Below are 17,476 nucleotides of genomic sequence, written 5' to 3'. Positions count from 1 at the left end.
AGTCGTCGATTGGTATAGTCAACGATTAGCACGGCCATTGATTAGTGTGGGTCAATGATCGATGAAATGGAAATTGCTGGCGCAATTTTGCTTCGACGCAATAAACAATGTAATTAATATCGTAATCGAAACAATGGGAATGGAATTTAATACAACATGAAAATGAAATCGGACGAATTAAAAAGCACAGTTTAAACATTCTCGTGGCTAAATCGTACCTAAAGGAGTTCCACTACGAAAAAGCTTAAATTGTTTTAAATACATTTATTTTGAAAATATTCCCAATCGTAATTTATTCCCAATTGTAATAATAAATTCCAATAAATTCCCAACCGTAATTTATTCCTTTGTGTTATTTACTTGCTTTATTTACCAAATCGAAACGTTAAAGCAATCCTTTAACGAAATGAGATTTATCGTAGTTTCAGCGCAACTTTTTAGATCAATTATTATGAAAGACTTGTTTCGATATTGTCTCAATGTTTTAATATTTCTTCTCAAATTTTTAAAATAAAAGATAACATTACGTGACCGAGAATGAATTGTTTTGTTGTGAACGAACGCGTCGCGTTTCAGTCGGTCGTCGTTAAAAAATTCTGTAACAAACATTTGTAAACACACGCCTTGTTTATGTTACTTCAACGATGTACTGCGGCGACGGTGAGGTCTAATGAGCTGTTGACACAACAATGACGGTTCGAGGTCAATGATTGGAAAACAAACTTCGTTTCCTTAATTACCGGCACAATGAAAAACGGGTTTTTTTTTTGTACAGGTGCGCGCTTAACTCGTTCCAATTTCATCTTCGACCTCGCGCGATGCAAACTTTACAACCGCCGCCTTAATGTTTGTTAAATGTCAGGATAATTGTTAAAAATGTCCGGATTCGAAGGTTGGCCGATGGGCTAGAATTCCTTGACACTATTACAGCGTGTGTAATGTAGACGGAACGTATAGGGGGAACGCCATTGTTTGATATTCTCAGCGAATGATCCAATCGAGACGATTCGAATTTTTCGAGTTATTTTTCGGCGGGTAGGGGGGAGGGGGGGGGGGACTGCGCGCCGATGTTCCGCGGACAAACACAACGAGCAAACAGAAGCGGGAGCAGCCTCGATTGTCGAAGAATCGAAACCGTACCGGCGATACATTTTTTATGTTGCCGCAATCTGGAACATTCTAATTGATAGAGGCTCGATCAGCGGAGGGGGAATCGATTTGCCTGGAAGCGGGACGGTTTAAACAACTCTAATTAGAATTTCGCCGCTCCGCCGATGACTGGAACAGTAATTAGAACTCGGGGAACAATTAAATTCGTTAATCTTCGGGCTTTTTTTTTACCGGTTCGCTTTTAAATTAATCGGGAACACGAAACCAAATCTGTCCGCTTCTCCTTAATCAAAAAGTTGAAATTTCTATTATTCATGGATCACTGTTTTTTTTTTTTTTTTTTTTTAATTGAGGCAAATTCTTTTCTCGATGTAAAAATTGTTTAATATTTACGGTGAATCGAAATGCTCGTTGATATTCTTTTGATAGCTTTTTTTATCGACAAAATACCGAATCTTTTTCAACTACCCTGCAAAATGAAGTTTGTCAGGAAAACGAATTCGAAAATAATATATAACATAATGAAAATAAAATAATATATAATTAATAATAATAGACAGTATAATAGACATTGGCCATTATATCTTGCTTGAATATTTATTAAGCACAATTTCTCTTTACGAAACATGTCGAGTGATACGTAAAAAATATTGTTGAAAAATAATATATAAATAAATCATTTCAGTGATCTAGTGTAAAGTCAATGTAAAATGCTTGCGATCGTATTTACAAGAATCTATCCGTTACGCAGGCGAGAACGTGTAATAACCCTTTGCCTATGCTAAACGCAGTAGAATTGTGCAAAAAAGAAGGGGAGGGAGGGGGGGTGTGGGGGCCGGTACTGTTGGAAGTTTAGAAACGAACCCGTCCATGTAATTGGACCCAATTCACGGCCCCGGCTTAAGCCCAGCTTTAATGCGACAAAGTGATTAATCCGTGTAATTTTACTGCAGCTGGAAAAAGGAGTGGACGGGATCCGCTTTGCTAGTTGGTTACTCTCGAATATTTCCCCCCTGTTTTCATTGTCAATCCTCGACAAGCCTCGGACGAAGTACGCTCGCGCCAATTAAAAAGTAATTAGACAACGTCGCGTGACAGCGCTTTAATTCATAACCGGCACCGCGGTGCTCTGTGGCAAAACCGCATTTTCATAAGAACTCGAATTCGCGAAAATTTCGGCACAATGAAATTCGGATTGCTCGGCGAATAATTTTCATAAAAATTAAACGCGATACTTGCCGGCTGTACAAAATACCGGTAAATGCGGCAATAATAGCAGGAATAACTGTAAAATTTTTGTCAGAACGTTTTCATCATTTTTAGAGGTTAGGAATGCATGGACTACTCGATTCTTGGTTAGCTTGATTTGTTTAATTGCAGTAATACTTGCAAAATTTGTGTCGCGATGTTTTGTTAACGTTCGGAAGCTTAAAATGCATAAACGAGTTGACCTGTAGTTAGGCTGATTTATTTAATTGAAGCAATAATCGCATAATTCGTATTAAAATGTTTTTATATTTTTTAGCAGCTAGAAACGCATAAATGACTTGTTCCTCGGTTAGCCTGATTTATTTAATTGCAAAATTTGCATTATAGTATTTTAATAATTTTTAGAGGCTGCAAACGCGCAAACCTTTCCGCCGTCGCAGAATTAGAAGCTTCAGCAGGACGAAAACTGTACAAGCACACATATCTCACAGTTTTCGCCCGCAAACAGTCTCAATCATCGTACATCCTAATTAGTTGCTCAGCGTTTTATCACGAATATTAATTCTTCGCCGTGCACGAAAATATGGGTCACGTTGCGTACATATGCGCGAGTCGACGCAGCAGACGAGCCGCTGAAACGTCTGATTAATGGATAATGAGCTGCGCAGTTGTTTCGAACACTAGCTAATTACCCGATGACAGGTGTTAATCATTACCCTGATTGGGGAGAGGGGCGTGGGGCATCCCGAGCGTTTCCTAAAACTCCGCGAAGTCTGTCACCGTCTAAAACTAATCAAACCGAATACTGATTCTAAGCCTATTTGGCCCAGATTGCTCTGAATGACTCGCCCTGAATGCTGACTAATGGAAATCTGAATGGTTCCGTGGCTCCTCCATGACAATCAACTACTATGACCCCAATATCTCTGCGTTTCAGGTGCCGACCGTTCTGTTGTCTCAGCTAATTTTTATTGTAACGAGCCGAAAGGGGTGAATCGGTTCGCAAGCGTCGGGAAAGATTCCGATCGGCGAAATCATTTAATCGGCGGACATTTAACGTCGCTGAAACACTGAAGTTTAATGCTATAATCTCTTCTAAGCAAATTTTATTCATGTTAATATTTTATTATTAAAATGTAAAAATGATACTTTCCACTCTAATTATGCAAATAATATTTTTCTACGCGTGATAATTTCATTTTTTGTCATTAAACCATTCAGTTCATCAATTATCGTTCCCCACGTATCATTCGATTATTCAATCGTAACAACTTATATAATTAAGTAAAATAATTGACATCCGCGCGCGTCAACGCATAAAAATAAATTCGCAATGGAATCTTTGCTATAGCATAAAATGCAAAAGAGAAGATTTTTACGTATTTACAGTGTAAAAGAATTTTGTTGAAAATTAGATGAACCCCACCAAGTACAATATTTGATTTTATGCAAGATCCAAAGTGATTTTTTATTAAAAAGTATTACAAAGATATCTCTCCTCCGGTGAAATTGTGAATTTGAAAATATTATTATGCGGCCGCTTTCAAGGAACAACGTGGTCGAACGAATATAAATAATTTATCACTTCTTCTTCTGCGCGCCCTCCTTTCTGCATAATCTTTATGCATCTATGCCATTCATAGACTTATGAAATACGGTAGAATGTTTCGCACAATGCGAACGTGGAATAACAAACGTAGCCGGCATGCATATGCTTTATGCTCGGCGTAAGGGTTGCTTTTATTCAACGAAATGAATTTTTCTCTGATTTTGATTGCCGTGTACGCAGTTCGCAACGGAAGCCTGCATACCTGGCTGATTAGTATGAAAACAGAGTATTTCAAACACTATGGTACTGTCGAAGTAACATATTAAAAATATCACAATTTTATGAATTTTAAGACAGTTCTATGGTTTGGACAGCAATTCGCAAGATTTTAAAACCCTGTGTTTTACAAATACGTTCTCTGATATGTCTTATTATTTATCAAGCGTTAGAAGAATTATTCTATGGCAGATCAATGTTTGAATCCTTAAAATATATGGTAGGATAAATAATGTAAGCGATAAGATTTCTTAGAAACATTCTCGCTATATTTCAATCACTTTTCATAAATAAATAAACAATACTGACCAGAATATTCTATTGAATCAACTGACTTTACGATAATTTGTTTAAGTTTTTAAAATATTAATCAGCTTGTTAACAAGACTAAAACAGAAAACAATTGAAGACACAGAACAGTCTTGTAAAAAGACTGTTAAATAAAATTGTTTATCTCCTTTCTAGCAAAATTAGAGCTTCCAACAAAGGTCTAAATCATTAAGCCAATCATTCTTAATAAGTTATTAAGAAGCTAATCCGTTAAGATTTCGTTGTAGCCAGTTCGCGAGCCATTAATTAACCTGTAAATAAGATGGAACGGTGGAAAGGTGAAAATGTGGCACGCGTTGCTAAACTGAGAATGAATTCGACTCGACAAATATTAGGGTTCGTCAGGAGCCGCGTAGATTCGCTTCATCCCGCGGGACTAATAGCCCGTCCCGTTTAATTAAAAGAAACGATGTCCGACATCCGCGACGAAAATGACGCGCCGCGCTCTCTGTGACTCGTTTCTTGTCCGACGAATGAATATTCATCGCGATATGTACCGTGGGGGGTTCGTGTAACGTCGGCTTAAACGGCGTCCGCCGAGTTCTTAATCTGAAATGTTTCTGGCCGAGGTAGAACGGGATGCAACAGTCTAATAAGTGACACGAAAGACCGCCGCGGACGAAGAAAATTGCGGGCGCACTTGAAGCCCCGTCAGCGCCGTGAGAACCGGAGCGCGCACGCCGTGAAAAAGGAGAACCGTAAAATGAGCTACAATTCTCGCGAGAGCGGGGTGGGGGCAGGCAGAGCTTCCGTGTCGCTTATTGTACCTGTCTCTTATGCTCAATGGCAGAGAATTTTGGCAACGACACAGAAACACCCCCCGATAGAGAGACCCTGAATCCCCGCCTTTGCCGGGCTATTGCGAGGGAATGAATCTTTTGCCAATTCCAAGGTCAATAGTCTGCTCTCCTCCCTGCTGCCAACACCTAGCACGCGACTGACTGTGAATGCGAGGAAGCGGCTCTCAACCTTCTCTGCTCGCGGTGGTCGCGCGAATCGTCGGGCACCGTGTCCCGCGACGGTGTTCAAGCGCCTTGCTAAATCGAACGACTTCTTCGAAATTGCAACGAATGATGTTTAAACCTTTTAAAATATTATAGAGACTTAATTCTGGTGAAATATAATAATATCAGTGTCTGTAATAATAAAATATATTTAATTTTATAAAATAAGACTAGGATTAAGGAAATAATATAAAAATTAATAATTGAACGTAAATCACTGAAATTAAGTAGTTTAACGACTTTTGTATTATTTTTGCAATTTTTAGAAAATTGTAATTGAAGTGTCAAAAGAGAATACGAAACAATAATTATTAATTTAACTTGAAGTTAATCGAATTTTAAAAATCCTGGAAAATTGCGATATTCGCAATGTTTTATTGTTTGGCATTTTCGTCATATATTGTTGAAAGTTCTGATTGCGATACGGTGTGCGTGAATCTTGCCGTAAGTCGCTTAGAATTTATATACGGGACTTTGAAAATTAAGAAAAGTACCTGTTTGCGGGAACGGCGAAGTTTCGCTGAAATTGGCGCACTTTTCTTCATTATGTTTTAATGCGGATTACAGTTGATCTAAATTCAACTACGCAGCGTTAAAGTCCGTCCTTTAAGCTGCGTTTCCGTGTAATTTCAAAGCAATAAAACTATTGCAGCATTTTAGAAATCTGCGTATTATTCCGCGTTTTCGGTTTAAGTATACTGGCATATCGCGGACAAGAATATGGCGCTCACTTCGACTACACAAAGTTTTAGCTACCATTTGCAACTATGAAAGTGTTTATTAATAAACTGAAAATTTTTACGTGAAATAAAAATTGTCTATATCAATTTCTAGGAAATAGAAACTATTGAATCGGTGGAAAGTAATTTCGATGTTTTTGTAGGCTGTCATTTTAGAACAACGAAATTACTTTTGCAATAACCCGATTAATAAAAAAATTTACTTTTTCATAATTTCATTAGATGATAATACTCACTTTCGCCATAAATGTATATCTCGGTTTACAAACTTTTATTATGCAGATATATCGTATTTGCAAAAATTTGAATGCCAATTTTTAGTTGTAATTATTATACAGCTTAAATTAATTACCTTTAAATTAATAACCTTAACTATTACATAGCTTTAAATAAATAAACCTCAAGGCTTGTAAAAACTCACACAGGCTTATAATACCCAATAGAGATTGTTTAATATTTATTTACATTGGTCGTATATTAATAAAAGATTATTTCCTGTATATTTAAAAATACGTACTAAATTAACCACCGAAGTTTCGATTTGTTAGAGAACAACGCTATTACCTACAAAGGCAAATAAATAACATCAGGAGCCCCCGAAACTGTCCCGCTCGTAATTAATAACGTGTACTTAACAGAGGATGCTAATTTTGTTCAGCTTTTATGCTGTTCCGGACCACCGGACAACATTGTGTAAACGCAACAATCCAACCGCAATCCTTTTTCGATGAATTTACATTAATGGACGCAGTTGCAATTACGCCAGCGAAGACAGATTTGTTTAACATTGTCTTTTGCATTCCTTTTCGTTTCAACGAAATTGCAGGAAACTTTGGAATTGACAAATAACTGAAACATCAGCTCTTTGGTTAACTAATTTTGCTTAAAATTATACACTCTTTATAAATGATGACATATTACATATATTAACGTTAATCCTGTTTATTGTAAATAGAAAATATAAGTGATATGAAAATTAAGATATTTGATCAGTTATTATCACATGCAAATTAATAATTAATATTGTAAGTGAAATCCTTGTCTCTAATTTAATAACGATAATATAATTAAATATTTATTATGTATGCATAGTATGTGACACGTATATTGTTACATTAATTATATTTCTGCATATAATATTAAGTAAAATGTATAAGCACAGTTATCAGAATGTTTTATACAAATCATATTGATATACATAATAATAAGTGTTCCGAAATCTCGCTGCGTTTAATATAAAGAAAATACACTGACGCCTATATTATTTTAAAAAATTCCACTAAACTTTGAACGTTCGAGAGATCGCAATTTTACTATAAATTTTTATCTAACATTTCGAGTAGGCTACTTCAACCTGAACGAAGATAACACGTGGATCGAAAATGGAATCCGTCAATCGTTAACCTCTTAGGCACGACGCGCCATTATAGAGGCTTTTGTGGATGTTACGTGTTTTACTCAATTGTATTATTGGCTAACAAAATAAACGATTAAAGTGAATCTGTATATATACAATACATTAAGAAAAGCATATATATAGCTAATACTGTGCATAAATATACCAAAAAATAGTATATTAAGAAAAATGGTAATTTATCTATGAAAAATTTCACTCGCGTAAGATCCGTGCCTGAGAGGTTAAGAAACACCGCTTATCGATCTCTGTAAAAAATCGCAGCTTCCAATCCGTCGGCCCGTAAACCCAGTTTGAAAATAACCCCCGGGCCAGATGATCATTGAATCATTTCCGTAATAAATACCGCGCCGCCAGCAAATAGCCCCACCGCGGAATTTAACGAGCCAATGACTAAACTAATACTTCTCTCCTTAGACACGGCTCCAGACGAAGTTTATGCACCGTGGCGGATGAATTATGCCCGTGAACGAGGTCGGTAAACAGACCTCGAAAACGATCCCATTCTGCTAAGCTTCCGACGACCGGTTTTATTTCTATTTTTGGCAGAATGCCGTCTGCCTTCGTAATTGAAGGCGGTATTGTGGTATTATTATTACCGAACACATTGTCGTTGCTCGCCGACGGCTTTAATTTCCAATGGTACCAAAGCGGCACCAGCGCGACGAACCACTGTTTTCAACCATTGTAAATCAAGATACACCCCCGTAAACCAACCTGGCGAAACGGTACGTCATTGTTGTATCGTGCCTTTTTTTTCTAACGCTAAAACCATCGAAACTAAAACTGAATACTTGTTTGATAAAATGTTAGGGTTATGTTAAGTTATGTTAAGAGTACCAATTTCGACTATTTATCAGTTTTGTTGTTATATGTGTTTTATGTTATGGTAAACCTGTTCTTCTATAATTTTTATAATTTTGACAATTTTGAAACGTAAATTAGAAAATTTATTCTTGCAGTTCTATTTTATTATAAATAGTTTCGACTTAAATTCTTCTTTTATGTATTATTATTAAGTTATTAATTATAATATGTTAATTATATTTATAATATTGTGTTATATTATATTTATTATGTTATTTATAATTATAATCTTACTAATTATCATAATCTACCTATAATATTGATAACACTTGCTAAACAATTGAATTTATCAGCAGCTAATTTTGCAATACAGCTATATAACAAGTATAACACCTACATTATAACCTAATAGCTTGATAACTAACTTAGCTTACTATTAACAATATTTACTAAGAAACTATCGCACAACTTACCACACGGAAGCAGTTGTTCTAAATTATTATTACAATCTCTAAAAACCAAATATGGCTAAAATACGAATCTCTTATTTCTTAACAATTTCACTAAATACACAGTACAATTGTTGCTCAATGTCACGGTACAAAGTTCGCACACTCAACAACTAAACACTTAAATTAAATTCGTTTCAATTAAATTCGAGGAAAACTGGAAAGCAGAATCTACGAAATTAACAAACATTCCGCACCGCTCCTTATATATTATTCATCGCTATAAATCTTTCGCGACCCACAATTTCCCGTTACAAATTCACCGCGCTCGTCATAAATCCTTCGGCTGTCGCCGCTAATTCGTCCTCGGGATGATCCACGAAAGATCGCGGTTCGAAGCGCCGCGCCGTTCGTCCGGCATCTTCTCCGCGGCGGCCATTGTGATTGAAATTGTTGCTCGGGCACGAGGCGGGGAGACGGGACGAACCGTGAATCAGCCTTTACCGTGTACTTGCATTACGCTTGGCAGATACGCGCCGCACCGGCTATGGAAGTTTGATCGCCGTCCAGGAAAACTGTCAACCTTTCTTTGCAGTCGCCGCGTTCGTTCGAAGGATGAAAAAGAATGGCAGACGTCCCCTTTTGCAGCGTCCAGGCGGACATCGGACATGCGGCGGCGGGGAGGGGAGGGGGGGCCCACCGTAGATCCCGCTTTGCTGCACTTTGGCCAATGACAAGGCCGGGCTAGACTCAAAGGACCGATGCGTCCTCGTGTGTTGGTGCCTAATTTTGTAGAGCGGCGACTAAATTGCCCGATAGAGTATGGCTTTGTCGGGCGACACGGTGGAACTCGGAATAATTAGCTTTTTAGAAACGCGCGGAGGATGGAGGGAGCGTGTAAATATAGTTATTTATTTTTTTAATAATTTTAATGAATCGACATTATAGTTTGTAAAGTGCGTTTTTATATCTCTTGAATGGTTTCATTATTTTGCAATTAATCTAGTCGATTTTATCGTAAATACGCGGGCTTCCATGTTATCTGTTTGTATAACATTTGCGCGTTCTAATGAGAATAATATTTCAATGGAACGAGTCATTAAACAATTATTTTGGAAGACGGGAACATGTTTCAAAATTTGAGAAAGTAGAATAGTAATAATAAATATATGCATATATAATAATAAGGTAAGGTTGTAAAATACACACGTTTATAATCTTTTTAATCCTATACCATAAATACATATTCGTTGTATATTCATTTGAATATTACAATATTAATAAGAGAAGAACGAAATTCTATTCGAACTCAAAAGAACGGAATAACATGTATACCTAAAAAATATAACTAACCTAATTATACCGAAAAACGTATAATAACAACAGTTTTGTTTTTAATAACAGTCTGAGAAATACACTTCATCTCTTAATTTAAACATTCTCTTAAATTACTTAAAAAACTCTGGACCGTTTTCCGACCCTAAAACTACCATTAAAAAACCAATCAGCGAATATAAGCTATTAATCCGAAAGTTTGTTGCGCGCGACTAGCGTCACGCCGATTCAATTTATAAGCGTAATCAAGTATCATTCGTACGATAATTAAGCGTGAACGTATAAACAAAGCCGTCGCCGATCGAATAATGTTCGCAAACGAAGTCCGCCGCGTGTCTCTTTTTAGTCCGCGTGGCTCATGCATTGAAATTTTACGAGCTAGAACAGTACGGCAGAAGCAATCGACGGTTGTCGTGTGCATATCCGTCGTCGGATCGTTGCACGCGCGTGTACGAAACAGTCTCTAAAAACCGGGAATAAAGGGGGAAAACACGCCGTTGGAATAACAACGGACGTCCGTTGGCTCTTTGTGCGCCCCGCGGCCTTAGATGAAGATAATGAACAGAATTTTCAAAAAAGGCTTACCATCTCCCCCGCCGGGTCTTGTATGCAGCCCTTGATTGTCAACAGACCGATATCCATCGAGGGTCGTGCTATCCGGTCTATCGATTTTTCCTGAAATCCGTTGTTGACCCTAATAGCCGGGCTGCCGTCGCTATTTCATCCCAGCTCGCCTCCGAACGACCCAGGATTTCTTTAAATGCATCCAACGCGCGACGATTTCTGCGCGCTACCGTCCGGGTCCGGTACTACAAATTGTTTCTCAACAATTGTTTCGCTCGTTACTGGCGAACTCGTTTCATCATCGCACGTTGCTCCGGAAATCGATGATTTTTTCACCCGAAGTCAGCATCTTGAGAAGTTTTTCCGGAACTTTGTAATTTCAAATTTTCGAGGATGTCGAATCTGGGACCCGAGGTCAGCCATTCAAAATGGCGGCTCCGGTGGACGACGCACGGAGCGTTCGCGCTGAGATTAGTCGGCGTTTTTCTTGCGAATTGTAAACATTAGAAGAAGTGAATGATGTAATTTTTTCTGTTCGCATTATTTTTATAGGAATGAAGGTGACCTTGAATTTTGTAAACGCGGCGGTTTGTATTCCTTTGCACCGTATGTCACTTACGAGATTTTCTCGGTTTGTTATGAATGATTGCGAATTTTATGAAATTAGGAGAAAAGTAAATGGTAAAAATACGTAAATAGTTTAAGGATATTATTTTTTTACTAACAACTAATTAAAATTATTTAGAAGAAAGTTTTGTAATTCCTGCATCTTGCCATATACTGAAGGCAATTTTTATCGAATATTAATCATTTGTTATGAACATGTCCCTTCCAATCATACAATTCGTTCCTCTAGAATTTGTTACAATCATTAATAATAACGGAGGTAATGCTTTGTAACACAATTATTGAATTCTTGAATAATTATAAATATTGTTAGAATATAATTACAATAATTCTAATATAATTATTGTTAAAATATAATCATAAATATAATTATAAATATTGAATTATTGAATACTCAAGGCTACATAAAGATCATGGTATTACAGGTGAATGAAACTATTATACTTATTAAGTTTATTATAGTTACGAATTAATCATAGTTATTACGATATAATAAGCGATCAAAAATCTGAAATTTTCATAAAAAGAATGACCTGCGAAAGGTCATACGCGAAGCTAAAATGGTGCAACGCTGAACAAAAGAGTTTTGTTAATAAAATCTAGAATAATATTTAGGTATTCCATTTAGGTGTCCCACCCTCTGTTGAAATTCGAAACGGTTATTCTCAAAGCCTTCTCAATCCCTGAAATCGAGTGTGAAAACTCATCGTGTTCGGTGCATTAGAACGCGCAGGAAGTGGAATCAGCGAGTCATGATCAGACAAGTCAGACGATTCCCATTCAGTAGTAAGTGCACGTATTGGGAATATTTTCGAACTCGATTTTCTCGCTTACTTCACCTTCACCCCGCTTTCTTCGATCTCGCTTCATCACATTCTCAAACTACATCTACTCACTTTCTTCAATGTTACTTTTACATGTGCGGCACGTGGTTGCACCACGACTTTATCGCATCACCCTGTATTTAGAAATTATAACACGCAAACTCTATATTTTGTATTTTGTTGTAATAAGTTTTCTAATTTATTGCATTTAATTTATTTGTAGGTAAGTTTTGTGTTCTTTGATATGGTAATTGTCGTTAAAATTGTTTTATTTACGATCTTCATTGAATCACCCTGTATATAGAAATTGTAACTCTTCAACACTAAATTTTGTAGTTTTTTAAGGTTTGTTTGTTTGTTAAGGTCTAGTTTTTTTAACTAAATATTTTTTTAGGTAAATTTCTTATTTTTTGGTATAACAATTGCTGTAGAAATTGTTTCATTTACAATTCTTATCGAACCACCCTATACATAGAAATCGTAACACTCGAATACTAAAATTTCTAGTTTTGTTGAGCTGAATTTATTTCCAGATATATTTCTCTGTGTCCTCCGGCATGACAATTGCCGCCGGAATTGCCTTATTTACAAATTTCCCATGCGAGTTGCGTAAGAGCGTACAATAACCGTGTCTCTATCGCATAGAAAGCACCGGATGCGAGTAAAATAACATGTACATATGGCAGATACAGCATAGATAAAATATATCAGTTCCTATCCGTTCGGCGGCCGAAATGGAACACGCTGAGACGCTCGAAGTCTCTCAAGAAAATTACTTTTCCCTGAATCTCCGGGTTCCTCTCTATGGCCGCAATGGTTCCGGGAAATTGAAAACTGTTCCGCGAAATGCGCGCGCGATTCATCCGACGAAGCGATGATTTCATCATCTGTTTAAACAACATTAATATACATTGCACGGTCCCGTTATGCTGAAAAATTCGATGGTTCCGGGGAGAACCGCCTGGTCGTTGCATTCTAAATAATTATCAACGCGTATTTATCGTCAATATTGTTTCCCTGTTTTTCTATATCTATATTGTTACTTCGAAGATATAAAAATGACTTTTATAATTTAGAACTAGTATATAATATTATATGTACTTGTTATATTATGTGCGAAATTAGTTATTAATTATTAGATTTAGGGCTACTAAAGGTACGCACATTTTTCACTTACAATTCGATATTCTTCCATAATTTTATATAAAAGATATAGTATTCTTTTTTAGAATAAAATGCTGCTTTAAACTGTGCAACGTTTGCATTAAACAATTTGTTATCCAATGCATATTTTGAAAGGCGGTGCACGAGATGCGTGGATCACCCTATATCACACTTCCTTGCATTTTACATGGTGTGCATCTAAAAAGAGCACTGCTTACGATTTCGTTTTTTTAACAATACTTTGTTACTACTGTTTTGCGTCGTCTAACCGCTCACTATCGCGCGTTACACCGTCCTAATTGTATCCTGTCGAATCGTGGTTACCGCACAATGATAAGATAACATAATCATGAAAAAAGAATGTAAACACTGTTCTATCAAATCGGAAGGCTTAAAAATGAACAGTATTAACAATCCTCTTTTTTATTTACAATTTTATTTACCACGTTTATTCTAAAATAACCTAAATAGAATTATTAAAAATAACCTAAATCCTTTTCTCAATGCAGTAACGCTTTTAATATTCACTTAATAATTGTTATTATTTGAATAGCTAAAATTTAATATAAATTTAAGTCTCTCAGATATAGTTAAGCAGCGTTAGCCATCAGTATTCTCAGCACATATTTTTGTTATTCTTTTTCTGAAACACTGCCCTCAAATATTCCAAATAGTAATCTTTGGCAGAGCTGAACTTCTTATTAGCGCTAAATGATCATTCGTAAAAACTTTTGCAACCCATTCGGAACGTCTCGCAGCCAATTAACTTAAACTTACGAGCAACGATAGGAGGACTTGCGCGAAATCTATTTGTAAAAGTTCGCCGAGCGCAGCGGCCCGGTTACGTAAGAAATCAATGTACTTCCGTGCCCGGGATAAAACAAGCGCGAGTTTTGATGCAATTAACTCGTCGAAGATGAACCGGCAAACGGCCACCGCCGGAACACGCGGAGTCGTGTCTTCGGGAACGTTTCGGGACTTGTTCACCGGGAGTCTCATTAAGGCCGCTGAATTTTTAACGATCCCCGCGGTGATCAAAACCGCCAATTTGCCAGCTGACACGACACGCGAGTTAATAAACCGGCTCGATATTGATCCCTTTAGCACGATAATTCGAAACACTCCAATCGCGTCCTCATTTATCATTTAGAGCCTGCATTGGACGTCGCGCTATCCGGCCAAGATAAGCGGAATTACGCTCGAACATTTTTAGTAGAGTACTCTGTCCATTTTTAGTAGAATATTCGTTTCATTTTTAGCCGAGTACTCGTTTCATTTTTGGTAGAATATTCGTTTCGTTTTTAGTAGAATTTAACGAGCCGCGCCGCGGCCGCGGTTCATTATTTCTACCGAAATTGCATTTGTTCCATGGACCGATAGCCGCGATTTCACCGAATACCCCGCACCGATAAATAAACGAAGATAACCGAAATTTAGGATACCAGAAATTGGAATCACTGCGCGGGCACGCAGCTGCTCGTTATAACAATAAATAGTTGTTTATGTTGTAGATTACGCGGGTCGTTTGTGCACTGTTAAAAGCAAGTTAAAGCGTAGTGTTTCTGGTGTTCGAATAATTGTTATTGTTCGATAATAATTATTATTACGTAAACGGTGAATTTTCGAATAGGGGGATTAGTAAATGCGAAACTTTCGAGAGGGTGTAAGTAGAAAATTAATGACCGATACCGGTCAGTTGAGTCTCCGCTGAAATTAAATTTGTTTATAGCGCCAAACTAAATGTTAATTGTCTCCGGGGATCAATCGCGTGTTGCAGCGAATCCTTATTCATCCCCTGAGACATCGTAAGACCGTTCTCATGTAAAAGAGTAGGGTCGACGATGTTGAACCTGTTTCCGGAGTGGCTCCGATCACTGGCTTCTCAACCTTCGGGACGATCATTAATCACGGCATTGAGGAAACCAATTGCCGAGTCATGAACCATAAAATACCGCGAAGTTGAGCGATTTCTTCAAAATGGAAAGCTTTTCGACGCTTTTCGATGCTTTTCGACGCTTTTCGTTCTTGTTTTCCTTCATAAATTTTAATGCGAATATTAGTAGAGATTATATGACCGCAAATATTACTGGAAATAATAATAATAAGGAATGTACCTTAGTAATGGTATGTATATAATGAATAATAAAAGAAAGATATTTATATGTTCACTCATTTATCAGTCATATATGTTTACGTTATTTTTTATATTATCCTTATTTTTTTGTACTTGTCAAATAATTATCTGTAAACAATTTTGCAGAATAATATTGCCAAATGATGTAATTGGTGCTATAATTTACCATTGACCATTCATCACTAACTGGTCAATTGATCTCTGACCATTGACCACTGAAAATTTGTTTAAAAATAAAACGACACAAACGAATAAATTTCTAGATATTTTTCATAAATTTTCTATTCTTTCGAATTTTTACTAATTTCTTTCCCATGTGCTTCTATTCTAACGGAAGCGAATAAAAAAATGTTGGTCATGTTTCGAGAACAAATATTCGACTGTGCGAGGAAAGGCATGTGCTCAACGCTAAACGACTGTACATAGAATGTCGCAAGAGTAGCGTGTTATTATGTCGGCGACTGGCAATAAATTCGCGTGACTAGATCGTATTTCCCTTAATCGTAACCTAATTGAGGAAAGCAACGACGCCGGCTTATTACGTTCTCGGTGGCGTTCAACTCGCGCCACGAGGGGTTAACATTTTTCATTTTCTCCCGTCGTCGTCGGTCGCATCGAGCAAGCACGGAAATTATTCGATCGATTTTAGATGCTAGAGAAGTTCGTTCCAACTTCTGCGGAACGTACACCTCTCTCTCTCTCTCTCGCTCTCTCTCTCGCTCTCTCCCTCTCTCGCTCTCTCTCTCGCTCTCCCTCTCTCCGTTCTCGTATTCCTTCGGTGTTAGAGAACCGTGTTGCAAACAATCGAGCCGTTGCGCTAATTTCAGCTCAGCCGACGATTTTGAATATTATTAACGTCTTCCGTAATTAACTTTAGTGATAAAGCCAGTTTGCGCGCCGGCATATTGCGACGCACGATAGGATATCAATTATGCGAACTAGTCGGGCAACAAATTGTTTTATAATTCTATGATGGCGATTTGATACGACGATGCGCAATTAATTATGGAATAAACATACCGGCGCGAGCGTAATATTATGTTAATAATACACGCGTTTTGCTTTGTTTACTGGTATTTTTTTTACACGTGCTACTAGTTCGACATTTTTTTATTTTTCTCAAAAAGTTTCGGGGGGAAACGATGTGTGTTTTCGCTGAATTAATAAAATATGTTATTGTGAGAATTTAGAGTGTTGAGATAAATATATAATAATTGGCCTTTAAACTGAGCGATGTTCGAATTATTTTACAATTCAGATTTTAGTGGAGTGTTTCAATTACACGTTTATGAATTTTTTACAAAATGTAAAATGAAGTGAGAGATATATATTCGTTGCTGTGATTAAGTTAGAAATACATGGTAAAGTAAATTAGAAACTGTTCTATACGGTACTTAATAATTAACATTAATAATATTTCTATCTCTCGAAACTATACTGTATATAATAATTATTGTTATTAACAATGTTTCTATCTCTAAAAAATGAAGCACATACGATAATAATTGTTACTAACTTACTTGTTTTTATTTTACAGGAATATACTATCTATTACCATATTTTTAATGGAAAAACTTTTGGAAACGAAATAAGTTTCATTCCGATCGTTGCGGCAAATCTTCTCAAGGTTGCATAAATTCAATTTAATAGTGTATCGTTTTATCACCTCACAGTTCTAACTATAATCTATATACTTTATTATAGCACATTTTAAGCGTGGCATGTCACGAAAACCAATTTGCATAAAGCTAAAACACCTAAAATAATCACGTAGCCCCGTTCAACGATAAAACAATGTAAACTGGGCATTTTCCGTCATTTTTATTCCCATGTTTCACACTAATATTAATAATGTTAACGTAATTTAAGAGTAATAACGTAATTAATATTAACGGAAATATACCGTGCGCTATTAATTTAAAAACCGACGGTAACGCGAA

General features: G+C 36.7%; 1 protein-coding gene across 3 annotated transcripts in view; it reads left to right on the top strand.

Moving 5' to 3' along the window:
• The window catches only part of LOC144471687 (putative G-protein coupled receptor CG31760), a 60,094-nt gene that overhangs the window by 3,296 nt on the left and 39,322 nt on the right, over positions 1-17,476 (top strand). The window contains exon 1 of one of the 3 annotated variants that reach the window (XM_078183984.1): positions 17,144-17,163. The exons of the other annotated variants lie outside the window; for them this stretch is intronic. The gene's annotated coding sequence lies outside the window, so the exon portion shown is untranslated. Of the gene's footprint in view, positions 1-17,143; positions 17,164-17,476 lie in introns of those variants that run through there. 3 annotated transcript variants of the gene reach the window in all.

This window comes from Augochlora pura, chromosome 6, assembly GCF_028453695.1.
Source record: "Augochlora pura isolate Apur16 chromosome 6, APUR_v2.2.1, whole genome shotgun sequence".
In the NCBI taxonomy this organism is placed as follows: domain Eukaryota; kingdom Metazoa; phylum Arthropoda; class Insecta; order Hymenoptera; family Halictidae; genus Augochlora; species Augochlora pura.
Note: the sequence above shows the minus strand (reverse complement) of the source record. Positions and strands in the feature narration are given on the sequence as shown.